The 25,897-nt window shown below is 43.7% G+C and overlaps 1 protein-coding gene across 6 annotated transcripts in view; it reads left to right on the top strand.

Annotated features, from left to right (window-relative positions):
* The window catches only part of CMKLR1 (chemerin chemokine-like receptor 1), a 61,589-nt gene that overhangs the window by 18,622 nt on the left and 17,070 nt on the right, over positions 1 to 25,897 (top strand). The window contains exon 1 of one of the 6 annotated variants that reach the window (XM_074206063.1): positions 8,083 to 8,268. The exons of 3 other annotated variants lie outside the window; for them this stretch is intronic. The gene's annotated coding sequence lies outside the window, so the exon portion shown is untranslated. Of the gene's footprint in view, positions 1 to 8,082; positions 8,269 to 10,676; positions 10,777 to 13,792; positions 17,849 to 25,897 lie in introns of those variants that run through there. 2 more of the 6 variants (XM_074206064.1, XM_074206065.1) reach the window with 2 other exon arrangements.

Genomic DNA, 25,897 nt, shown 5'->3' with positions numbered 1-25,897 from the left:
CCTGTCTGACATCCTCTGTTCTAGGGTCCCCTGTCTGACATTCTCTGTTCTCCCATTTGACATTCTCTGTTCTTAAGGTCCCTCTCACCTCTGATGTTTTCTGTTCTAGCATTCCTCACCCCTGATGTTCTCTGTTCTTACACATTCTCAAGCTCTGTCATTCTCTTTGCTAAGTTCCCTCCAACCTCTGCCATTCCATGTTCTTAGGTCTTTCCCAGGGGTGACAGCCTAAGTCCTTAGCTCTCTCCTGATTCTCATTGTTCTGTGAATCCTCAGTCAGGTTTCTTTCTTGCCCCCAGGCTGTCTCCTTAGATGGGTAGAGAGACTATACAGAAGCCTGGCTACCACATTGGTGCCACAGCTACCCAAATGCTTCATTTCTATCTGTCCCATCCTATCTATGTGGTAGCTTTCCATCCTTTCTTGACAGCATCAGCCCTTTTGGTCCATGTCCAGGGTGTCCAGGAAGCTGTAGACTTAACCAGCAAGAGGGAAATTAATAGTAGAAGCTCTAGATGGAACACTTTGATCCAGCCACATGTAAAGGGCAGGGAGACAGGGCTAGTCTACTGAGGCTGAGTCCATGGGAATATTTGGGATGACTGAGAATAGGGCACTCTGTTCTTGCTGGGACTGGAAGCTTCCCCCTTGTGATTTTTTTGATCATGTATATGACTAAAACCTGGTTCACTTCCTTGGGGGAAGAATCCCTTCTTTTTCTGAATAGCTTCTGTTCCCAATTTGACAGGCTACAGGGGAAATGACTCTAAAATAATTTTCCAAAGTTGCTTTCAGGTAATTTGTCCTGAATAAGGATGGAATGCACATGTAGAAAGCCCAGGAATTTTCCTAGACTATGTTCTGAAGGAGAAGAAATGCTGCCTCCCTCCCTTACTAGCTAAGTGACTCTGGACAAGTCACCTCCCTTCTCTCCCTCAGTCTCTTCTTGTACAATGAAGGAATTGGACTAGATGCTCTCCAAGGTCCCTCCCAGCTCTAGCTCTAGGATTACATGTGCCCCCTAATTCTCCTTCCCTCTTTCTGTTGCACTGACTGAACCATAAGATTTAAAGTTGGAAGGGACCAGAGAGACATGGAGCAAATGACCTCTCTGGGCCCCTGTTTAAGATAGGGATCTGTCAATTAGAGGTTTAAACTAAAGAACTCCAAGTTCTTTTCTAGATCTATAATTACATAACGGAGGGCGGGGAACACTTTTTAATCATCTTAATTAGAGTTAGCATTCATAAAGTGCTATGAGGCTTGCAAAGAGCTTTAGAAATATCATCTCATTTTATCTCACTACAATCCTGGGAGATAGGTGATGTAATTATGTCCATTTTACAGAGGGGGATACTGAGGCAAATGAGTACATATCACAGGAAGTGTCTGAGGCTGGATTTGAATTCAGGTCTTCTTGACTCCAGGACTGGCACTCTAACCACTGCATCAGTTAGCTACCTCCTTATCAGCTTTGCCACTTAGCAATGCCCCTCTTCTCCCATTGTTCTTCTTTTTACAGATTGCTTTGTTGGGGAAATTAAAATTGACCTTAACTTTGAATTTGTTTTTGTTTTGTATTTGTTTTTCATTACCCCACCTAGTGGTCTGTACCAAGTAGATACTTAATAAAAGTTGATCATACTGAATTTTCTCTAAGCCCCCTTCCAGCTCTGCCCATTTCTATTCCAAAAATAGCTTCCAGTCCTTAACCCTATGATCCTGACAGCTCAGACATCTAGAGAAGCAAGGTTTACAAAATACTTTCCTCCTAATTGCCCTTCAAGATCATCAGTATAAATATTATCTTTCCTCTAGGTTTTTGGTACTCTGGACAAAGTCCACGTTGCCCTACCTTAGTTACCTTGTTATCTTCACTCACCTGAGGGCTATATACCTTAAGGTTCATGGACTTTTGGGGGGGGGCGGGGAATGATCTTTTTGTTTTCACTAACCCCTATCTGAAGTAGAATACTTCCTTCAATTATTTAAAAATCTGTCAAGGGAGTCCTTACACTACAAAGGGTAAGAATTTCTTCTCAGAATGGAGCAGGTTGTCTCAGTGCTTTCTGAGGGACTGGAGAAAGGGCTTTTGGGGGGAGTGTGGTTGGGAGGGAAGGGAGGGAATGCTGCCTGTTTGGATGGGTTAGCAACAGAAACAATGACATCAGCCTTTAGGTGGATGGGTAGTTATTCAGCAATGAGGTATGTGATTAAAGGTGCCATGCCAGAGGTGGGAAAATTCCAATCCCTGTCTGGTCCACCTAGCTCTGGAGGTCAGGGTTCCTCAAGGGATTTTCTATTGACTTTTCTTTTGAAATATGTTCCTTCCCCAATAAAGAGCTGGCTTCATCCTCTCCCTTGATTCAAGGTCAACTACTGAAGTCATTGTAATGATAGAAAAAAAGGCCTGTTTTCTATGGGAATAGCATCAGTTTCCATGTCTATGGTGCTTTCAAATTTATTGTGGTTCCAGTCCTTAAGGGAGTTTTGTCTTTGTAGCTGTTGATCAGTCGTGTCTGATTCTCTGTAAATACATTTGAGTTTCTCCTAGCAAAGATCATGGCATAGTTTTGCCATTTCCTTTTCCAGCTCATTTTTTGATGAGGAAACGGAGGCAAACAGAGTAGGGACACACAGGTAGTAAGTGCTGGAATTGAACTCAGGAAGATGCATCTTCCTGCTTCCAAGCCTGCTGCTTCATCCTCTATGCTACTAGGGAGTGGGGATGGTGGCAGCGGCGGTGGTGTTGGTAATGAATATATTGCTACATATTCAATAAATGTCAGCGTCAGGATTTGAACCCTGGTTCAAAGGGGCTGAATCTGCGCTTCACTCAGACCACTCCACTTCCTTTTGCAATTCAAATTTGTTTCAAAAAACCTAAAACATGTGAGCTGGCTCTGCTCCAATCCACACAATAAGCAGGGGACTGTGCCCATCACTGTGCTCTGGGCTAGGGACAAAAATGAGACAGTGCTGCTCTCGAGGCATCCACTTGAATTGACTAACAGAATAACAGTTATCAGTGTTATTGTTGAGAATATTTAATTAGTATTAAATTGGTTAACAGAAGAATAGACATTTTCCTGGGGTGAGGGGATGGCCCACTGGCAACTAGAGGGAAGGGGTGTTGGGATTAGGTTTGGAGCTGGAAAGCAAAGATCATTTAGTCCTGTTTTACAGAGCGGGAACCTGAAGGCCTGAGAAGGGAAGTAAGTTCCCCAAAGGCACACTGCTAGGAAGCTTCGGAGCCAAGATTTGAACTCAGGTCCTTGGATGCCAAACCCAAGGCTAGTTCCATTATGCCCTTGTTGCTAATTTTTAATAAGTGATTAATTAATGTCTGTTGAACTGATTTGAACTCAGGTGTTCTGGTGCTGTCCCACAGCTCCCTGGTCCTTCTCCTAGGGGACTCATAGGGATAGAAAAGATTTTATTTTCTACCTCCTCTCTCATTCTCCCTTTGTCTTCCTCTCTCTCTCTCTCTCTCTCTCTCTCTCTCTCTTTCTCTGTCTGTCTGTCTGTCTGTCTCTGTCTCTGTCTGTCTCTGTCTCTCTCTCTGTCTCTCTGTCTCTCTTCTGTCTCTGTCTCTCTGTCTGTCTCTCTTCTGTCTGTCTCTCTCTCTGTCTGTCTTCTGTCTGTCTCTCTGTCTCTCTCTTCTCTGTCAGTCTCTCTCTGTATCTCTGTGTCTCTGTTTCTTTCTGTCTCTGTCTCTCTCTCTGTCTCTCTGCTCAGTCTCTGTCTCTCTCTCTCTGTCTGTCTCTCTGTCTCTCTCTCTCTCTGTGTCTCTCTGTCTCTCTCTCTGTCTCTCTGTCTGTCTCTCTCTCTCTCTGTCTCTCTGTCTGTCTCTCTCTGTCTCAGTCTCTCTCTCTGTATCTCTGTGTCTCTGTCTCTCTGCTTGGTCTCTGTCTCTCTGTCTCTCTCTCTTTCTCTTTGTCTCTCTTTCACTCTGTCTCTCTTCCTCTTGGCCTCCTCTACAAAGGGGAGGCTCGGGTGAGCTCTGCGGCTGGCGCCCTGGCCAGCTCCGCACATGGCCTGCCATGGGAAATTTCCTGGATGAGGGACTGAGACTAGTGGCAGAGGACTCCTGTTGTCCAGTAGGTTGTGGCTGGGAAGAGCAGGGGGCGGTGGGGGAAGGGGGACTGGAGCAGCCTGGGCAGGGAACTTTGAAACCTTGCTGACTAGGACCAGGTAGTGAAGGTACTTATTTGTGGTATAATGGAAAGAAAACCTTAACCAGGAATTCTAAGTTCTGGTTCTGGGTTCTAGTTCTGCATGACCTTGGCCATGGAATTGTCCTTCTCTGGGGCTCAGTTTTCTCAGCCCTGACATCCCCTGACATTCCCTTAAGCGTCCTCTGGGCTCTGACATTCCTTGTTCTAAGGGCCCCTCCCATCTCTGACATCCCCTACTCTAAGGCTCAGCTTTTATATTCCCTTATAATATATTTTTAAAAACTTTTTGGAGGTAATTGGGGTTAAGTGACTTATCCAGGTTCACACAGCCAGTAAATGTCTGAGCCTGGAATTGTTCTCAGTTCCTCCTGATTCCAAGGCCTATGCTCTAACCACTAGCTGCCCCCCCTTTTTTGCAAGGCAATAGGATTAAGTGACTTGCCCAAGTGATGCTGGATTTGAATTCAGTTCCTCCTAACTCCAAGGTTGGCACTCTATCCATTTTGTCACCTAGCTGCCCACTCCTCTCCTTCCCCCCCTTTTCTGAGGTGGGGGTTAGAGTTCTAGGTCATGTTTCTTTTATTGTTCCCTCTGAGTTAACTATTCATTGGCCATTTTCATGTCATAGGCTCCTTGGCAGTCTGAGGAACAACAGGGGCCCCTTCTCAGGGTAATGTTTGTTGCCTAGATTCATAATGGGAGGAGAGGCTAAATTTCACTTAGAGATTAATGAAAGGATGTAATTTTCTTTTTCCCCAACCAAATTCATAATCCCCCCTTGAATCTCTCCAAGGGCCCTTTGGGATTTCATGGATCCAAAATTAAAAAGTTCTGGTCTCTGGTCTCATGCCTCTGGCCAGAATCCATCCTAATATATTTTACATGGTCCAACCCAGCTTGCCAAGTGTTTCATGAAAATTATCTCATCTGAAACTCATAGCTACCCTGGGAGAAAGGTGCTGCTATTACGAATATCATTATTGTTCCCATTTTACAGATGAGGAAACTGAGGCATAGGGACCAGTAAAGGGGATAACAACTATGAAGTGTCTGAAGCGAAATCTGAACTCAAGATTTCTTCCAAGTCCAGCTCTCAGCCACCTAGTTATCGTACCCATACACTTATTCCCACCTATGATATTCATCCCTATGCCTATATCTGGACCTATATCTCTATATCCATTGCCATCTGTATTCATGTCTGTGTGTCTATGCCCGTGTCCATGTGTGTATTTACCTATCCGTTTATCTCTAGGTCTATCTGCTGTCTCTCCCCTGACCCTCCATAGAATGGAAGCCTTTAGAAGGCATTATTGCCATGGATCGAATAATTGAGAGTCTAATCTTTGTCTGAATTTTAATTCCCTTCATAGCTTCAGAGCTGTCACTGTGCTTCAAACTGGGGAGCAATACCCCACGGAAGTTCAGTTGTGATCGAAGAAATCACTGCCAGCTTTCCCTGCCCCCTCCCAGAGTATCTCTCCCATGGTCTTTCAGCCTACTCAGCATCTACTGAGTGGCCAATGGACGTGAGCATCTCTTCATCTTTTGAGTTTAAACACAGTGAGAAAAGTTAACTGTGTGAGGATGCCACCCAGAAAGTGGTTAGGAAGGGCGGCTGTCCTTTTCATCAACACAGTGTGAAACCTCAGGGGTCGCTGCCCCTGCTCCTGCCGGAGGAAATCCTGGAGGTCACATCCTGTGTGGGTATGTGGGGGGAAGTACCTGCAGAGATGAATGTTAGTGATCTGACCTGCCACCCTGGGGTGGGGGGGCTGGAAGGGGGCCAAACCATCATCATCATCACCTGGGGTGGCCAAACCATTGTGGTTCTGCTTCGTGGAAATGGCATAAACCAGACTAGCATCCTAAACAGGAAGCACAGGTAGCACCCCTTCCTTGTTCTGGTCTCCCCTCCCTGGGAATGGCAGGAAGCAACAGGTGGGAGTGGTGGGTGGTGGGTTTTCCTATTCATTTCTCTCTAGGCTTCAGTTTCATAGTCTATAAATGGAAGGGGCCAGGGGAGGAAGGATGGACTAGAAAAGCTTTGATGTCCCTCCTAGCTTAGATATTCAGAGGAAATTCAGTGGAAAGAGCAGTAGTTTTCCAGTCAGATGATCTGGGCTCAAATCGCATATCTGATGTGAAAACAAAACAAACTAAAAAGTCAAACAAGCCACAAACCCCCCAAGACCCGAAAAACCTATGTGAACAAATTTACTCAGCTCCTGGAGCCTCAATTTCCTTCTCTGCAAAATGAAGGGATCGACCATATGACTGAAGTGCCTCCCGGTTTTGAATCGATGAGCCCTCTATATTCTAAGAACTTTAGTTCTAATACTTTCAAAGCCCCCTCCCAACTCTGACATCCACTGTTCTAAGCTTCCCCCCACCCCAGCTCTGACATTGCCTCTTCTAAGGACCCTCCTAGCTCTGACATTCTGAAAATCATAGATTTTAAACTGGAAGAAACCTCAGAAGTTATTTTCAAATTTGTCATTTTACAAGAGGAGGAAACAGACCCATGGAGATGAAGTGACATATTTCCATAACAATTTAAGGTTTGCCTTCCAATTATTATCTCATTTGATCTTGACAGCAACTTTGAGAGACAGGCACTATTATTATCATCCCTATTTTACAGATAAGGAAACTGAGGTACAAAGTTAGATGACTTCTTGGGGTAAAGTTACAGAGTTAGTCAAAATATGAGACCCAATTCATATTCAGGATATCCAAGAGGATATCCATTATTTTATCTTGATGCTGAGGATCAAGTCAGTGGCAAATCCTGGATCTCTGATTCCAAATATGGCACCCCGCCCCCTTTAAAATATGTTGCTCCTCATTGTGTGATCTAAACTGACATCCTGTAATTTACTGTTCTGTGTTCTATGTGTTAAAATTCTTTCCTCTTCAAATTTGTTAATTTAATTTTTTCAATGAAGAAAATTTGGTTTTATCTTCCTCTCACCTCCTTCTATATTTAGTGAAAAAAAAACCAAGATTTATATGCAAAAACCAAGAAAAAATGAATCCACTTATCAGCCAGGTTAAAAAAGAGAGAGAAAACTGTAATTTTTAGCACAATGCCCTCAGCTCTCTATCAGAGGTATTCAGCATCTTTCATTAAGAAACATGGAATCATGGGTGACTGTAAGCTTGATTAGAGTTCTTTCAAAGTTGATTGTCTTTACAGTATTGTTGTAATCGTGGAAATGGTTCGTCCGGTTCTGCTCATTTCGCCTACAACAGTTCTGACCATCTTCTCCGGCTTCTCCATAACTGTCTCTTCATTTCTTGCTGTATTTTGTCACATTCATTTCCCTTATTTGGCTATTTCTCAACTCATGATTCCCCCCCGCCCATTTCTACTTTGCTCCCACTAAGCTGTGAATAGTTTTGTTCAGGGGAGTCCTTTTCCTCTTTCTTTGATCTCTTGTGGAATAAGACTAGTAATGGTATCGAGGGTCAAAGGTATTCACGGTTTAATCGGTTTTTGGGGCATAGTTCCAAATAGCTTTTCAGAATGGCTGACTCAGTTCAGAGCTCTGCCAACAGTGCATTGATGCCTCCCACTTCTAATAATCCAGGCTCAATGTGTTCCCCTCTCCCATTTCCCCTGCACAGGATTCTTTCACAACTCCTAGAGGGACCTCATCTAAACTTGTAGCAATTAGGAGCAAGGGGCAGGGGGAGACAGTCCCAGGTGAATGAATTGGTCAGCACTGCCAGGGGAGCCAGGGGATACTGGTGGCATCTGGGTGTGGTGGGTGGGAAGGAGCAATTTGGGTCTGTTCTCCCAAACTCCCATTTGGAAACAGGGTGGGATTTTTCACTGTCTGGAGAGCTGGCAGTGGGTCAGCCCTTCTGCATCAGCTGCCTGGTTCCCAGCCAGGGAATTCCAGACACAAGGAAACCAATGTACGGTCCTCCATCTCTGCAGTTAGCAGCTGGGGGCAGTCAGGGCTCTGTTCTCTCAGAAGGCAATGCCAGTAGACTTGGTGCTCTCCCCTCGAAGCCCTCCCCTCGAGGTGCAGGTCTAGACTAGACCCTTTCAGGGGAAGTTTGGCTCTACCTGGAGTTGGAGGTGAGTGAGTTGGTTCTACTCGTGATAAGGGAGGCTCTAAGATCCAGGCTGCGCTAGCCTGATGATAGATGTTACTGTGGGCTGGTCACCTGTTGATACTGGGAAGGGTGGATATGGGGAAAGGATGCTAAATGTACTGTACTTTCTTCTTATTGGTGGGAATGGTGCCTGGGCTCCAACTTGGAACGTGCCCTTGACAGGGACCTGAAGTTCAGAGGTGAGGACCAGGATGACGAGGGGAAGGGGTCTGCAAGCCATGCTGTCTAAAATTATTTCATAAACACAATTCTGTTTATTGTACTCTTTCCTATGTGGGGGGATGTGGGGGATGTGGGGGGGACAAGCCCTGTGCTTACAGGTAAAAAACGACTTGGACTCCCTGCTTAGTACCTGTGAAGCCCTGGTCTTCACTTAATCTCTCAGGGTCTCAGTTTCTTCCTCTGTAAAATGAGGATAAATAACAAACCTTAAACTACTTTTCTTTAAGTATGTTAATATTTTGTAAATTTAATTTTTTTTTAGTAAGCAGAAATAGATTTTCTCTATTCTACTTTCTCTTCCCCTCACCACTGGAGAAAAGGAGGAAAACAAAAGCCTTGTAATAAATATGAATAGCCGAGCAACAATAACCAAATTGCTGCATTGGCCATAGCCAAAAAAACATTGGGACTCAGTCAGACCCTGAGTCCATCTCCTCTCCATTAGGAGATGGGTCAAGCTATCTACCTTTTGAAGTACTATGAGGAAAGTGCTGAAAGGTCTATTTAAGTGTGAGTTATTATGATTGCTGTTAATAGTATTACCGGAACGGTTACCACATGGGAAAGGGATTAGACTTGTTCTTGTAGGTTCCAGAGTAGCGGTGTGGGAGAAAATTATAGGGAGGTAGATCTGTCCATAAGGGGAAAAAAAGACCTTAATGATCAGAGCTGTCCAGTATAGACTGACTCATCGGAATATTGTCATCGGAAGTAGTCAAATAGAGGTCGAGGAGCCTCAGTGCGAGGGAAGGACTTGTTACATTGGTGATCTGGGATTTGGGGAATTGATGCTCTTACAAGGGAGGGATCTTCCTGTCCCTGAAGTGTTCAGGCAGCATCTTGTTAGGGATGATGTACTAGAGATGCCTGCATTGGATGGAAAGTTGGGCCAACTGACCTGTAGGGTCCTTCAGGTGCTAAGATTCTCTCTGGGGCTCAGTTTCCTCATCTATTCATGGGCATGCTTGTCTCTATTCTCTTATACAAAAGTGCTAAAGAGCGGTATAATGGTACATTTGAAGGACTGGATTTGAAGGAGAATAGTTGGATGAGAATTTAAGCACCATGTTGTTTGTTATTCTTGGTGACTTCATTTGGGTTTTGTTTTTTGTTTTGGTTTTTAGGTTTTAGCAAGGCAAATGGGGTTATAAGTGGCTCGCCCAAGGCCTCACAGCTAGGTCATTATTAAATGTCTGAGGTCGGATTTGAACTCAGGTCCTCCTGACTCCAGGGCCGGTGCTCTCTATCTACTGCCCTAATTTGAGGTTTTCTTGAAAGAGATACTAGAATGGTTTGCTATTTACTTCTCCAGTTCATTTTACAGATGAGAAAACTAAGGCAAATAGGGTTAAGTGATTTGACTAGGGTCACTTGACACAGGATTCCAATTCCCCCCTGATACCTGATACTTGGTCACACTGACCACCTCCAAGTCACTTACATTCTCTGGGTCTCTGATTCCTCATCTCTAAAATGGGTTTAATAAATAAAGCGTGTGGTAATGATCTCACAGGCCTGTGGCAAAGCTCAAAAATCATACCATCTGCAAAGCAGTGGCAAAACCTTAAATACTCTAACGATGCCAACTATTGTCATTCAAAGAGAAACTATCTCTGGAGTTGAACTGTTAGGATTTTACTTGTCTGTTTGAAAAAGACATTTTTAATCCCTCCCAGGGTCATAGTGATATTTCACTTTTTTCTATCTATGGTTAGTATATATGGATTTCATGATAATAAGACAGAGATTAGGTCATCAGGAAGCAGGGAGGAAATGAAGGGCTACTTTCAGTGAAAGATACAGCTGGGGCTGCTTAGCTGTCCTGGTGCAGTTAAGGTAAGGAAATTGAGGTTAAATGACTTATCCAGGGACACACAGCTAGTGGGTACCTGAGAGAGGATTTGAACTCAGGTCCTCCTGATTGCTGTAGTCACTACAGACCTAGGTCTAGGGCTAGTTAGAGAAGATGAGGAGGGGAGTAGGGGTTAGAATGGAGGAAAGGTAGAAGGATGCCCAATATAGTTGGTGAACTGAGGAAAATTCTCTTTCTCTTGCGGTGTCCCCAAAGTCTAAGGTGGGAGGAGCTGTGAGTGGTGGGAGGGAAAAAGAGAAGTATGTGACAGATTTCTGGCACTGACTGAAGTTTGGTGCTCTTCCATTTGAAGAATCAGGAGCAAGAGTGCCCACTTCGGGATCCCACAATCTGGCCTCCTGTCTGGGCTCTTATTAGTTGCTCATGTGTCCTTGGGTAAGTTTATTTCCTCCTGGTCTCCTTCAATTTTCTTGTCCCTAAAGTGAGGGGATTAAAGTAGGATTTCTCTTAAGATCTCTTGGAGCTAAGACATTCAGTGACTCAGATGTGAGAAAAACAGAAAAGGACGGGCGTGTTTGTGTTGGCTGATGGGGTTCTTGGGGCAGTCTTGCCTTCAGGTCTTTCTTGGCTCTGGGATTTTACTCCTCCCTGCTCTCAGTTTCCTGGCTGGGTGTGCCCTGTCTGACCCCTACCCAGGTTACGGGGGCCCTGCCTCCTTTAAAACAAGGCAATTTAACTGCTCCAAAAGTGTATGGGCAATGGGGTGGCTAGGTGGCACAGTGGATAGAGCGCCCACCCTGGACTCAGGAGTACCTGGGTTCAAATCCAGTCTCAGACACTTGATAATGACCTAGCTGTGTGGCCTTGGGCAAGCCACTTAACCTATTTGCCTTGCAAAAACCTTAACAAAAAGTATATGGGCAAGGACCATGCTACTCACTCTGGTCAAAGATGAGTGACTTTATTTAGCCAAGGAGATGGATGGATGGGCAGGTATTATGTCAAATCCCTGATTCCTCCCTATATATCCTGCTAGGACCAACAGCCAGATTCTCTTTCTCTCTCTCTCTCTCTCTCTCTCTGTCTGTCTGTCTGTCTCTCTCTCTCTCTCTCTCTCTCTCTCTCCTTTTTCTTTGTCTGTGTCTCTCCACCCTCTCTGGTTTTTTCTTTTTTTTCTTTTAATCTGTCTCTCTCTCTCTCTCTCTCTCTCTCTCTCTCTCTCTCTCTCTTTTGCTCTTTCTGTCTCTCTGTCTCTCTGTCTCTCTGTCTCTGTCTCTGTCTCTGTCTCTCTCTCTCTCTCTCTCTCTCTCTCTCTCTCTCTCTCTCTCCCTCTCTGTTTTTTCCCTCTGTGTCCCTTTCTCCCTCTGTGTCTCAGTCTCTCTATCTTGGTTTCTTTCTCTATGTCTTGATCTCCCTCCCTTCTGCCCCTCCTCTCTTGTTTTTCTTATTCTCATCTCTCCCTCTCCCTCTCTCTTTCTTTTTCTTTGTCTTTCTTCTCCTCCCTCTCTCCCACTGTTACCTCTCTATCTCCTTCTCATCTTTCTCTCTCTCTCCCTTCCTCCCTCCCTTTCCTCTAGGCACTATCTGCTTGCCTGGAGGCACACGGGTCTCTCTGAAGTTGCACCCCTGGCCCATTCTGGTGCCTGGAAAGTTCAGATTTTTCTTCTCTGCCATCTCTCCTTCCCCCAAGCTGCCTTGAACTTTGATTGTGATGGTTGGGGTTCTGAGAACTCAGTCGAACTGTCTCTAGACATGTGGGGTGAAAAAAGTGACAGAAAAGTGGAGGATAGACAGCAAGTCGTCTTTGCCAGGATCGAGTCATCAGACCGAATAAAGCCTTTAAGATATGGCCCCAGTGTTCAGGTACCCATAGGGCGCAAGGCTGGTCCAAAATCAACAATCTGCCTTTGCCATCTGGTCCTGCTCCCATTTTTGTCCCCCTGTTCCCCCCTCCCTTCCCTTTCTTCCCTGAGGCTGAGCTGTCTGCTACTCCAACCTTCCTCTTTGGCCTTCCCATTCATCTCCTTGGCATTCATCTCACATGCCCACAGAGTGAGAGAAGACAGAGCTTCAAGGAGCCAGGAGCCAGGGCCAGGCTGGGCCTATGTACTAAGGGTGATAGTGGTTTAATTAGCTAACGAGAGGCCCCTTTGGTGTTTACTGAGGAGGAAGTGACCACTTCCCCTGTTGGCTAGCAGAAGACACCAACTGAGCAAAGAGTCTTTGAAAGACTGGGTTGGAACTGAGGCTGGCCCCAGACCAAAAGTGTGATTTGTACAAAATGAGTCCTGGGGGCTCCTCGGCCTTCCCTCTCCCTTGGTGTCTTTATCTCCACTCCAGCTCTTTCTGACCAGTGCCAAGAGCCTCCCCCTGCCAACTTCCTGCCAACGTTGTAGGATCCTATAATATTGGAGCAGGAAGGGACCCTGGAGCACCATCTTGTTCTCTGGGACCTTCATCTCCTCCCAGGCTTTCTAACTCAGTCGTCATATCAGCACCCACGGCTCCAATCCTTCTCTCTCTCCAGATGTCTCTCTGAGCTAGAGATGCAGTTTTGGTCTTTCTCCAGACCTCCTGTTCCACATTAGCAAATACCTAGTGGGTGCTGAAAATTGGGTGTTTCCACATCCATCAGCAACTCAACATGTCCCTAAGAAAACTCTGCCCAATTTCCTAATTTCTGTCCAGGGCAGCACCATCCAACCATTCACCCAGTTTCACAAACTTGGAGTCATCCTAGGTAACCCAGGAGATAGAATGTTGGCCCTAGAGCCAGAAAGACCTGACTCTGTTCAAATCCAGTCTTAGATTTTTAGTAGTTGTGTTACCCTGGCTAAGTCACTTGATCTCTACTAGCCTCAGGCTCCTTATCTGTAAAATGGGGATATTGTGATTCACACTAGTTGTGTGACCTTGGGCAAGACAGTGAATCTCTATAAAATGGAAATAATAATTTATGCCTTGGATGAAAGGATACGCTGGATATATAAATTAAAATGCTCTAAGATTAGATTAATTGTATGCTATATAATGATTTTTTTAAAAATTACTTCAGGTTTGTTGTGATGATAAAATGAGATATTTATTTACTTTTTATTTAGGGTAATGGGCTTAAGAGTGGCTTGCCCAAGGTCACACAGCTAGGCAATTATTAAGTGTCTGAGGCTGGATTTGAACTCAGGTCCTCCTGATTTCAAGGCTAGTGGTCTATCCACTGTGCCACCTAGCAACCCCTGAGATAATATATCTCTTTGTACTTTGTAAATAATATATATTATAAATATATATAATATTTAATAATAGCTATATGTAAGTTATCCATGTGATATATAAAAGCTAGTTATTATAACTTATATTATACAATGGCTTATTGTAATTAAATATTTTTCTAAAGAATGATACTTGTAATATTATATATTAGATACCAGGCAGTGTGTTACAAAGATTATGTATGTATGTTGCTTTCCCTGGTAGAATATTAGTTCCTTGAAGGAGTGACTATTTCACAAATGTCTTCATAGGAGCTGTGTCATATGAGCTGATTGACTGATTGATATTGTGGAATCCGAGTCTTTTCATAGGAAGGGAAACTGAGACCAAGAGAGCGGAAATGATTTGTCCAAGGACTCTCAATGAACTAGTAGTAAGTTCCAACTCTAGAAGGTCTTGGAATCTCCCTTCCTAGAGAATCTGTAAATGAGCATTGTTTCCTTTTTGGCCTAAGGCTGAAGAGAGATTGATTGATCTTTCTAAATCCTTTTCAACTCAAGGACAAGAACCTTTTGGAAATCCAGAGGTTTCCAGCTTGTGTGTACCTGTCCCTCAGGAAAATAAGGGCCATCAAACTATAGTGTGGCTTGCCAAGGGAGGTTAGGGAATTATTTCCCTTGGATCTCTTTCAAAAGGACCAGGAAGTCCATTCTCTGGAATGCAATCCAATATAACTTCTACATGTATAACCATTATGTTATATAGTCCTGTAGAGCCTAGTAGACAGAGAACTGGACTTGGGTTCTAATCCCAAATCAGTCCTTGACCTAATCACCATTTCATCTTCCATCCCCTCTTTCCAGCTTCTTACCCCTTAAGAATATAAGCTCTCAGGGGCGGCTAGGTGGTGCAGTGGATAAAGCCCTAACCCTGGAGTCAGGAGGACCTGAACTCAAATCCGACCTCAGACACTTAATGATGACCTAGTTCTGTGGTTTTAGGCAAACCACTTAACCCCATTGTCTTGCAAAAAAAAAAAACCCTAAAAAAAGAATATAAGCTCTCTGAGGGCAGGGCAGGCACTATCTCAGTTGTCTATGGCAGCAAATATTTGGTATTTATATGCCACTTTGAGGTTTGCAAACACTTTGCATGTAACAATAATGATGGTATTTGTCCTTCATTCTCAGAGAATACTATAGCATCAGGAAGGTGATACCATGACAAGAGTGTGAATTAGATTTGAGTGGGGGGTTCTATGCTAAGTCCCCAGCCTCACTTTCTCCTCCAGAACCATCTAGGTCCAGTGGCCAGATAGGAATCAGGATGACTGGAGAGGGCCCTGAATGTAAGGCAATTAGGGCCAGTTAGGTGGCACAGAGGATAAAGCCCTAACCCTGGAGTCAGGAGGACCTGAATTCAAATGTGACCTCAGGCACTTGAGACTTGCTAGTTATGTGACCTTAGGCGGCAGCAGCAACAACAACAGCAACAATAATAGTAACTTCATCTCAGTTTCCTCATTTGTAAAATAGGGAACTGCTAGCATCTATTTCCTGAGGGTAAAATGAGAGAATATTTATAAAATGCCTGTAAATCTTGACATGCTACATTTAATGACTAGTTATTAATAGAGCTACCATCTTTGATCTAATCTACTGCTCTGACAGACTAAACTGTGAGACCACAAGTCATCATCCAACATCTCTCAGCCTCAGTTTCCTGACCTGTAAATCGACGAGGTCGGAGTCAATGACCTCTAAATCTATGATCCTATTAATATTAACTGTACCATTAGTGATCTGTGGTTTGTCCTTTGTTCTTGAAGAGGACCAATGACATCATGAGGGTGAAAAATTGAGCTTGTGTGTGAATTGGGTTTAAGTGAGGCTGGTGATAAGCAAGCTTGGGATAAGGAAGGAAGAAGGCACAGTTATCAGAGAGCTGAGCATGGGAGTCACAAAGACCTGGGTTCAAATCTTGCCTTATTTTTCTGTGTCAATCTGGGCAAGTCTCCTAAACCCCTTGCACCTTAGAGACCTTCCTAGATAAAGGATGCTCATGTCCTTATATCCTCTTGCCCGGACTGTAGCGATGGTGTCTCACTTTTCATCACTACCTTAGTCAGGACCAATCTCTTGTAGGAGGATCTGGGTTCAAATCCCACTTCAGACAATTAATAATTGTTTAACTATGGGCTCTCTGAGCCTGTTTCCTCATTTGTAAAATGAGGAGATTGACTTTGATATTTTCTAAGGTCCTTTCCAGCTCTAAATCTAAGAGACTATGATTCTCTCTCTCTGACCTATCCTCCAAAGGACTGCCTAAGGATATTGCTTCTAATTCAGATCTGATCAGATCACTCCCTAGTTCCAGGGCTTCCCTAATGCCTTTGCCATCAAAAGAAACTTGGGATCAAAAACACTTTACAATCTGGCTCTAGACATAACATAATTTTACTTCCCTCATTTGCTCTACATTCTATCTGGAATGGTTAAAATGACTATGCCTCAAATACAACATCCTATGTCTCACCTCCACCTTGGAACATTCTTTGTCTGGCATGCACTCCATTCAAATTTCTGTCCCGGACTTAACTCTGGTGTATGAAGTGTTCAGAGAAGACTGTTGATCCCTTTTCAGGGTTACTCATCTATCTTTGGTGTCCACCAGCTTCTTAGCTCTCACTTGTGGCTCCAAGATGCTATGGAATGCCCAGTGGCCACACCCTGGTAAAACCATCATGGCAGATGGGCTTACCGAGATTGAGGATAATTAATAAGCTTCAAACCTGCTGGTGAGTTGTGAAGACTTCCCCAGTGAAATGGTGAATGAGAACAATTTGCTCCATTGGTCATGAAGGTACTGTGGAGGACTTAGATCTTGGTTTGATATTGAAGATGCCAAGGTGCTAAGGTCATCCATGACATCTTGGACCATTGCCAGTCAGTCATTGTGAGTTTTGTCCTGCCACTGGACTTGGAAGATTCTAGAAGAGAGAGTGGGACCAATGACTTTGTGCAACCCTATACCTCACTTAAATCCGATTCATATATGAGTCATGACGTCACCCAATGATATCACTGGCCCTCTTTGAAACTGAAGGACAAACAACATTCCTGGTTTTCCTTCAAACTCAGCTCAAAGTCTTTGTTTTACAGGAGGACAAATCCCCATTCCCCTCGTACTAGAGTCTCCCCTAAAATTCCTTTGCATTCACTTGTAGGGGTATGCACTGGTTTCTTTGAGATGATGTTTACTGAGGGTAGGTCTTGCATAGCCGGAGCCTAGTCCAGGGATGGAATACTATAGATGATTATTCATAGTAATAAGAATGATAATGATAATAAACAGCAATAACTCCGATTTTTTATATAGTACTCTACTGTTCTGAAAGCATTTTACAACTATTTTATACATTTTCCAATTTTAAATGGAAGGCAACTAGGTGGTGCACTGGATAAAGCACTAGCCTTGGAATCAGGAGGACAAGGAGTTCGAATCCTCACTCCGACACTTGACTCTGACTGTGTGACCTTGGGCAAGTCGCTTAACCTTGATTGCCTGGCATCCAGGGCCATCTCCAGTTGTCTTGATTCATATCTAGCCACTGGACCCAGCTGGCTCTGGAGGAGAAAGTGAGGCTGGTGACCTAGCACAGCCCTCTGCCCCAATCCGATTCACGTGCTTGTCAGGGTATCACCTCCCCTATGTCACGGTCTTCTTCAGAACTGAAGGACAAAACATTATCATTAATTTACAATTATTCTTTGATCCTTATAACTACACTGTGAGGTAGGTGCTGTTATTATCTCCATTTTGCAGATAAAGACATTGAGATAAATAGAGATTAATTGACTTGTCCAAGGTCATACAGCTACTAAGAGTCTGAGACCAGATTTGAACTTAGGCCTTCCTGACTCTAGACCCAGTAGTCTATCTAGTATTTCCTTAGCTATTTTATAGATGCTTGATGATTGATTTAATTGCCAAGTCATTGACATTTTTAAGGGCTGGGGAGTCTCCCAAGCTTATGAATCCAAGCATCCTTAGTAATAGAATGCTTTTCTTTTAGGTCACAAGAGTCTTGATTTTGATGTGGATTTCCAGTCTTTCGGAATGGACAGCTGGGGTAAGGGCCCTGGAACAATCAGACTCTGCTTTCCAGCCTTGTTTCTGGAGCAGAGCTGTTCCAGAACATCCATCTGTCTCCAGATGGGATGGCCTTGATATTTCCGGAGGTGGGAAGGCGAGTGCACCCTGTCCCCCTGTTGTCAGGGCCTCTGCCAGACATGTGGTGAGCATCAGAAAGCAGATTTGGACAGGGAGTGGGGAGGACCACCACGGGGGAAGCAGACAACCCACAAGGCAGATAGCAGAGGTATGTTCCTAGTGAAGGCAGGCAAGGTCAGTGCCAGGAGGAAGAACACAACTTCTAGAATCTCTCTTAGGATAGCTCTGGCCTTGAGGAAAAACCCAATTTTTGGCTAAAGGTTTTGTCTGAAACCTAGGATCCTGGAGTCTGCAGCGAGGGAAAGATCTCAATTCTTCTATTTATTATCCATGAGAAAATGGGCAGATCACCTAACTTCTTGTTGCCTCAGTTTCCTTTTGAGTATTAAACCAGAGAGCTTTTCCCTTTCAATTCCAACTATAGAACTTAAAAGCTAGTGCTTCTCTCTGCTGATTTTCTCCAATTCATCCTCTCTATGGCTTGTCTGTAAATAATTGTTTTCATTTATTTACATTAAAAATAACATTGTTTACATGTTAGTTGTCCTATTACATGATGTGCTCCTTGAGAGCAAAGACCGGATTTTGTCTTTTTTTTTTTTTTTTTGGTATCCCTACCATCTGGTATGCTGCAGAAGCAAATAGTTAGAGATTAATAAATACTGGTTGACTTCACTTGGCCTATCCATTACAATATGATAATATTTATAAAGTTTTTAATAGAATGTCTGGCCTATAATAGGCCCTAATAAATGCTTCCCTGTATTTGAAAACTCTCGTTGTTGCTCAGTTGTGCCCAACTGTCCATGACCTCCATTTTGAGTTTTCTTGGCAGAGATATTGGAAGTTTGCCATTTTCTTTTCCAGCTCATTTTACAGATGAGAAAACTAAGGCAAAGAGGATTAAGTGACTTGCTCAGGGTCATTCAACTAGTGAAGCCAGAGGCTGGATTTGAAATCAGGAAGATGAGTCTTCCTGATGCAAAGTCCAGTCTGCCTGGCACAGAACAAGGACTTATAAATCAATACAGTAATCAGGTTAATAAATTCTTTCTGGATGGCTGAAATTTTATCCTCACAACAATCTTGGGATTTCGCTCCTATAATCATTTCAACTCTATAGATGGGGCAACTGAGGCAGAAAGTGGCTAAATGACTTGATTAAGGTCATAGAGCTAGTTAAGTATCTTAGGTCAGATTTGAACTCAGGTCTTTGTTGACTCAGGTCTAGCTCTATCCAGCTGTCTTCATGGGCTCTAAGCTGCCCATCTGTAATATGAGGGGATTGTGCTAGAAGTCTTTTCCAGTTTGAAATCTATGATTCTATGATCTTATGTTTAGAGCCTTGATGAATGGAGGTTCCATCCTGGGTTGACCTATGCCCACCTCATGGCCAATCATCCCATTGCCTCCCCATGCATTTACCATAATACTTCCTGGCTTCTTCTGCCCAGTCTGAAGAAGGTGGTTGCCATGGGGACCAGCTTCCAATCAGGGAATGGAAGTCATGAATGTGTTGATTGACTAGACTGTCCCAACTTCTAGCAAGGGGTTTGATCCCCAGATGCCTGGTCCCTTCCAAGTACTGATAACCCTAGAGATGCTCAGAGTACCCTCAAAGAATAAGCCATTTTCTTTCCTGTGGGTCCAGGTAGAAGATGATCTGGGATCCTAACCAAACATTTCCCCAAACCAAGGCCTCACTCCAGCCTCCACAATTTTCCTTTAAGAGTCTATGGTTGTCATGGAAACCACAATTTTCTTTTGAAAAGAAAAACAGCAAATATAGGTCAAAGTACAAAGACTGAGAGATTCGCTCAATCTCTTAGAGTCCAAACTTCCCATCCTCGCTGGCAATTTTATTCCCATACTCCCCAGAATATCCCATTTCCGGACTGAAATTTCTTCCAGGCGAGTTCTCTCTCTAGGCAAGAGGGGCCAAGGATGCTGCAGAAGATTCAGACAACTGATAATCGAGAAATAGGTGGCAAACTAGCAGTCCTGACTAATGGTGGCTTCTCGGGGTCTCTGAAGACCATCTGGTACTTCAGCATCAGGGTATATCCACCTCTGGTTCTCTCAAGGCTTGAGTCATTTACCCTGGAAGAAAGGCTTGACCCAACCCTGTCTCTCCCGCCAACGTTTGGTTTTTCTAATCCTTTGGAAGAGGACATGCCAAACCAAACTCCTTTCAGCCAAATGTTGAGCAAATTTCCACTCTGTTCTTCTTTTTTAATTGCATTAACTAGATCATCCAGGATGCCTTGGCAGGAAGTCTCCAGGAACAAGATGGCCCTGGGGGGAATGAATTCTGTCATATGGCCAGAGTTATCTTTAAGACCTCAGAACTCTGGATATCTTTGAGGGGAACAAGGCTCACAGGACCTTGATGGACTTTTATGAGTTTTCTAAAATGGAAGGAAAAAAAGACAGGCAGGGGCCGAAATGGTTGGAGGTTTTTCTCCAACTGACCAAATGTTGCAAGACATCTGTCCATATTTCTGCTGAATTCCAGAACCAGACTGTCCCGTGCCAAGTTCCAATTGCCTGAACTGTGCTTCCAAGATGTGTGAAGTCCAACACAGATTGGGTTGATGTACGTAAGCAAATCTACTGGGTTTCAAACTCCTTGTTGGTGTCCACGGAGAGAAACCAGAGGTGGATGTAAATAACCCTGATACTGAGGTAACAAATGGTCTTCAGAGACCCCAGGAGGCCACCATCAACCAGGACTGCTACCTATTTCTCTATTTTTAATTGTCCAGGTCTTCTAGATCATTCTTGCCTCTTGTCTGCCTGGAGAGACAACTTATGGGAGGAGACCTCAGTTTGAAGGGACTGGAGAAGTCATCAAATCTAATCCCTTATTTTAGAGAAAGGGGAAACTGAAGCTCGGAAAGTGGTAAGATCCCACTTCCAGAGCTTGAAGACAATCTATCTAACCCTCTCATTTTACAGATGGAGAAATTGAGGCTAGTAAGATCAAATGATTTACCCAAGGCAGGCTATGTGATTTTCCCACAAAGAAGTGGCAGAACTGGAATTTGAAATCAGTTCTCCTTATTCCAAATCCATGAGTTATCTTGAGTAAATAATTCCCATTCTCTTAAATAGTCCACTTCTCTGTAAGATGGAAATTAGTTGAGGATCATAATTTCTTTTTGAAACTGGGAAGGACTTCAGAAGTCATCTGGTTTAAGTTCTTTATTTTCCAGATGGGGAAACTGAGGTCTAGGGAGGTCATGTGATTTACCCAAAGTCACAAAAACAGCTTTTGCCAGAGATGAGCTTTGAAACCACATCTCTGCTTTCTTCCTTTCCATTGTGCTACAGCACTGTAAGATACCGAAAACTCTCCTGCTTTCTCCTCCCTTCCTCCCTGCAACCCCAGAGACCCCAGATGTTGTTTGTTATTGTTCACATGTTTTAGTCAAACCCAGCTCTTCATGACCCCATTTGGGGTTTTCTGGACAAAGATATTGGGGTAGTTTGCCATTTCCTTCTCTAGCTCATTTGACACATGAGGAAATTGAGGCAGAGTAAAATGACTTATCTAAGGTCATGCACTAGTACATGTCTGAGGCTAAATTTGAACTCATGTGGATGAATCTTCCTGACTCCAGGCCTGCCACTCTATCTACTGTGACTTTACCTAGCTATCCACATGTAAGAGAGGCGAGAAATAGCTCTGTCATCTATTTTGAATTGGAAAGGAGTTTGAGGGGAGTTTCTTTTCATGTTTCCATCAAATTCCTTCATTTTATGGATGAAGCAACCAAATCTGGAAATATTCTTTCATATATTCTTATGTGGCATATGGATCCCAGATAGTTCTTTAGGAAACTAGTTAGTTATAAAGAAGAGAGCTTGATTCAATTTTGCAGGAGCACTTTGTGAGCCTGGGCAGTCATGGAGATCTGGAATGGGGGATTCAATGGAAAGAAGGCACAATTCTGCTTCCCAACTTGGTCTTCTAAGAGACTGCATCCTGAAGTCAATCAATCAATCAAATCAATAAACATTTACTAAGTGCCTACTCTGTGAGATGGCCTGTACTATTTACTGGGGGTATAAAAAGAGACAAAAGACAGTCCCTTCCCTCTAGAAGCCGGCAATAAAATGGGGAGGGGGGTGACAACATCAAACAAATATATCCGGAGCTAGTTTATAGCAAGATAATAGATGGAGTACTGGTCTGAAGTCAGAAAGCCTCAGAAATGGTCTAGCTGTGTGACTCTGGGCAAATCACTTAACCCTATGTGCCTCAGTTTCCTCCTCCATAAAATAAGCTGAAGAAGGAAATAGGAAATCAATTTTTGTGGTCTCTTTACCAAGAAAACCTCCAATGGGGTCATGAAGGGTCAGTCACAACTGAACAAAAACAAAAAAGTCACCTACAGGATAAAAAGGGAATAATTAACAGAGAGAAGGCACTAGACTCGAAAAAAAGAGGCAGAGACAGATGGCTTGCCTGAAGGTGGGAACTTTGCCTACCCAGAACTTCTCTGCAGGTCTCCTCAGTCCAATTAAGATTTGCCTTAATGAATCAAACTAATTTCCAGAAGCACAACCAACCCTTCCATCTAATGGAAGAACCAAGGGGGCTCAGCTCAGCCCATCTCCCCTGCTCAGAACCAGAGTCATTAACAAGTAAGTTTAGCCAAAATAAGGGGCATGGGAGGGACTCCTGGCAGGATAATGGGCTTTCAGATGCGAGGAAGGTGGTGTGGCAAAGCACACTTTTTGATGGATGAATTAAGGGAACAGCCATGAGAGGCCCAGAAAGCCAGAGCTTTCTCACTTCTCCCTCTTACTAACTATTCCAGAGGGTCAAGGATCTAGAGGCATCTAGGTGGAGTAGTGGTAGAGAGAGGACCAGAGTTGGAAAAGATCTGAGTTCAAAGTCCAGCCTCGACTTGTGACTTTGGGCAAGTCATTCAACCTGTTTACCTCAGTTTCCTTACCTGTAAAATGGGGATCATAATAGTATGTACCTTCAGGATTCATTCAGTGAGTGCTAGCGATTACTATGGTTAGACCTCCACTCGAGGGTCCTGGGAGACCATCCCTGTTCAGTGGCTTCATTTCACAACTGAAGAAGCTGAGGCCCCAGGAAGTTAAGTGACTTGTCCAAGTGTCAGAAATGGAATTTAAATCCATTTTAAAGTTGCAGTTATAATCTGCCGTTTTCTCTAGTTCCAGAGTTGTTCCAATTATATAATACATCAATGGGGCTGTACTTTCCTGGAGGCAGAGGTCTGAGCCTGGTGATCTCTTGAGACTTTTTTTCCAGCCTTAAAATGGAATAATTTTATTCAAATGTTCTAGCACAATGGAATAAGCTATGGACAGGTCAAAGGACCCGAGTTCAAATCCTGCTCTGACACTTATCTCTGATCATGGGCAAATCACTTTACCTTCCTGAGTCTCAGTTTTCCTCCTCTGTAAAATCAATCAGTAATTATTCATTAAGTGCCTACTGCACAAGGCAAAGAAAATAAATGAAATAGTAAGTTATCCAGATTCTTCTGTTTGATATTTAAAGCTATTCATGTTCTGGTGCTAGTCTTTCCTTACAGCCATACAGTCTTCACACACTCCACTACTCAGCTAGACTGGTCTTTTTGCTGTTCCTCAAACCTGTTGTTCCCATTTCCCACCTCCAAGTCTTTGCACAAGCAGTGTGTTTCTTAGGAAGAAGTGATCCCTCTATCCCTGGAGGGCTTCAAACAGAGATACTTGGCTGCTATTCTGTTGACAGGGATTCCTTTGGACCCAGATTAAACTAGAGGACCTTGTTTGAGTTGATAAGGGTTAACCCTAGAGGGGAAGACTGGGATCAGTAGCAGAAAGGGAAGATTTAATGGCAAAGATACAGATTTGAGTTTGAGATAAGAGAAAAAAAATTTCCTAACAATGAGAGCTGCTAATGTGGCATAGGTTGCCTTTGAGAGGGAGTGGACTCCAATGTTGTGGAGGCTGGTCAGAGATATTATGGTCAGAATTCCTGCTTAGGTCTATGGTGCCTCAGATGGCCAATAGCTCCTGCGATTCTCTGGGACCCCATACTTTTGGCCATTGAACGGCTCTCAATAAACTCTCCCAAAGTTGATTATCTTTTTTAATTTTTATTATTATTATTGTTAGGCTGAAAGTGTAGTTAAGGAGATTACTGTTGCCTTCAAATCCAGAGAAATGTAAACAAATGGCACTAGACAGAGACTTAGGGACTGAATTGTTTAAAATCATCTTTTGCTATGGAGGAGTATTTGTGTTTCTGTGTGGGTTGGGCATCCACCGAATACACACTAACTCTCTTCATATACACAGTCAATTTATGAGTGGATAGAAGTATGTTTAGACAAGATAAGGAGGATGTGAGTGACCCCCGGACAACACGTTTTGAGTTATTTCTCCCAGAGGGGCGAATGATTTGTATAGTTGCAAATTCTCTTGTGGATTAAGTAAAATCTCTTATGAGCAGCAGCTTGTGTTCATGAGGAGCCAGATGGGGGCTTGAGGATCAGTCTGGCACCAAGTGGGTTTCAGTTTATGTTTGGGATCAGGGCTCAGTCTGGACCCAGATCAGAACTCAGTCTGTGACTAGGATCAATTAGGGACCAACTCTGGCCAGGGTGAAGGACCAAGGTCCAGGCTTGGCCTCTGGTTGGGTCTAGGAATCAGTCTTTGATTGGAACAGGCTACAAGCCCTTGATTTCAATTATAGAGTGGCCCGGTGGAGGACCTGAGTTCAAATCCAACCGTAGATACTTACCAGTTTGTGATCTTGGGCAAATTACTTAAGCCTGTTGGCCTCAGTTTCTGCATCTGTAAAATGAACTGGAGAAGAAAATATCAAATCATTGCAGTCTCTCTGCCAAGAAAACCCAAAATGGGATCATGAAGAGTCAGACACAACTGAAAGTTTTATTTTGTAAAATATTATTTGTTAACTTAAGGATTAGTTGATAATGAAGGCTCAGACAACTCTTACTAATCAGTAAGTGTCAGAGATGGGATTTGAACTCAGGTTTTTCTCATTCAAAAGTCAGTTTTCCATCCACTATACTACAATGCCTCTCATGGTGTCTTCATCTTAACAGGTCACTGAAACTGGGCAAAAGAAGAAAACCTAATAAATGAATTAAGAGGGGCAGGATGGGAGGGGATAGGATTGTGGGATTAGACTCCATGTAACCTTGCTTGAAACACCACTGTCCTTTGACCAATGGACCACACTAGGCCCCTAAGATTTCCCATCAGATCCTTGGTGAACTGAATGATCAATACAACTTCTCAAAATTTCAAAGAATATTTGTTCAAAGCTTTTGTCAGGGAGGGCACCATGTTAAACCTGGGTCCTTTGCTAACTCGGGCTGAGTTGGGGGTGGGGGTGGGGGTGGAGGTGGTGACTTTCCAAGATGGTCAGCGCTTTCTTGGCCCCTTGTCCAACTGTTGGGTAAGTTTCCATACGAGTGGGTGTGGGAGCTGAGAGAAAACATTCTCCCCGGACCGGACCGAGCAGCTAAATCTATCTGGCTGCCAGTGGCCGGTTCATGTTAGTGAAAACAGCTGCCAATGAAGCAACTTTGATGTGACGCATCCGACAGACTTTTCTTTCATGACAAAATTATTTCTGGCAGGTGGGGCTTGTAAGCGGGTTAATTAGGACCATGGCCCCCTCGGGACATTGTGCTCCTACTCCTCCCAGTTGGAAATCATTTCTCTCAAACTCCCTCATCCAGTTACTTAAGTCATGAAAGGAAGTTTCAGAAAAATGGGGTGTGCCCACTGGTTTTTTACTGGGGTCCAGGCTTTCTGTTCAGAGGCCTGCTGCCTGGGACAAACTTCTTATAGAGAATCAAGGAAGGAACCAAGGAGGAGGATGACAGACAGTCCAAGCATCCTTTGGCCTTCTTGGATCCCCTATCTTTCTGGCTTGACTATGGTCAGTATGTCTGAGGATGGCATAAGAAATAATCAGAGTTCTTGTGGGTAGACTTAGTGCTAAGTGATAACTAAATTAGCCAATAATATTAATGTGAAGAAAGAGGATTTGGTCTTCTCTTTGACTTTATGGATTCCATCATTGTTTTGGGGATGCAAAGTTCCT

The sequence above is a fragment of the Macrotis lagotis genome, chromosome X (assembly GCF_037893015.1).
Source record: "Macrotis lagotis isolate mMagLag1 chromosome X, bilby.v1.9.chrom.fasta, whole genome shotgun sequence".
In the NCBI taxonomy this organism is placed as follows: domain Eukaryota; kingdom Metazoa; phylum Chordata; class Mammalia; order Peramelemorphia; family Peramelidae; genus Macrotis; species Macrotis lagotis.
Note: the sequence above shows the minus strand (reverse complement) of the source record. Positions and strands in the feature narration are given on the sequence as shown.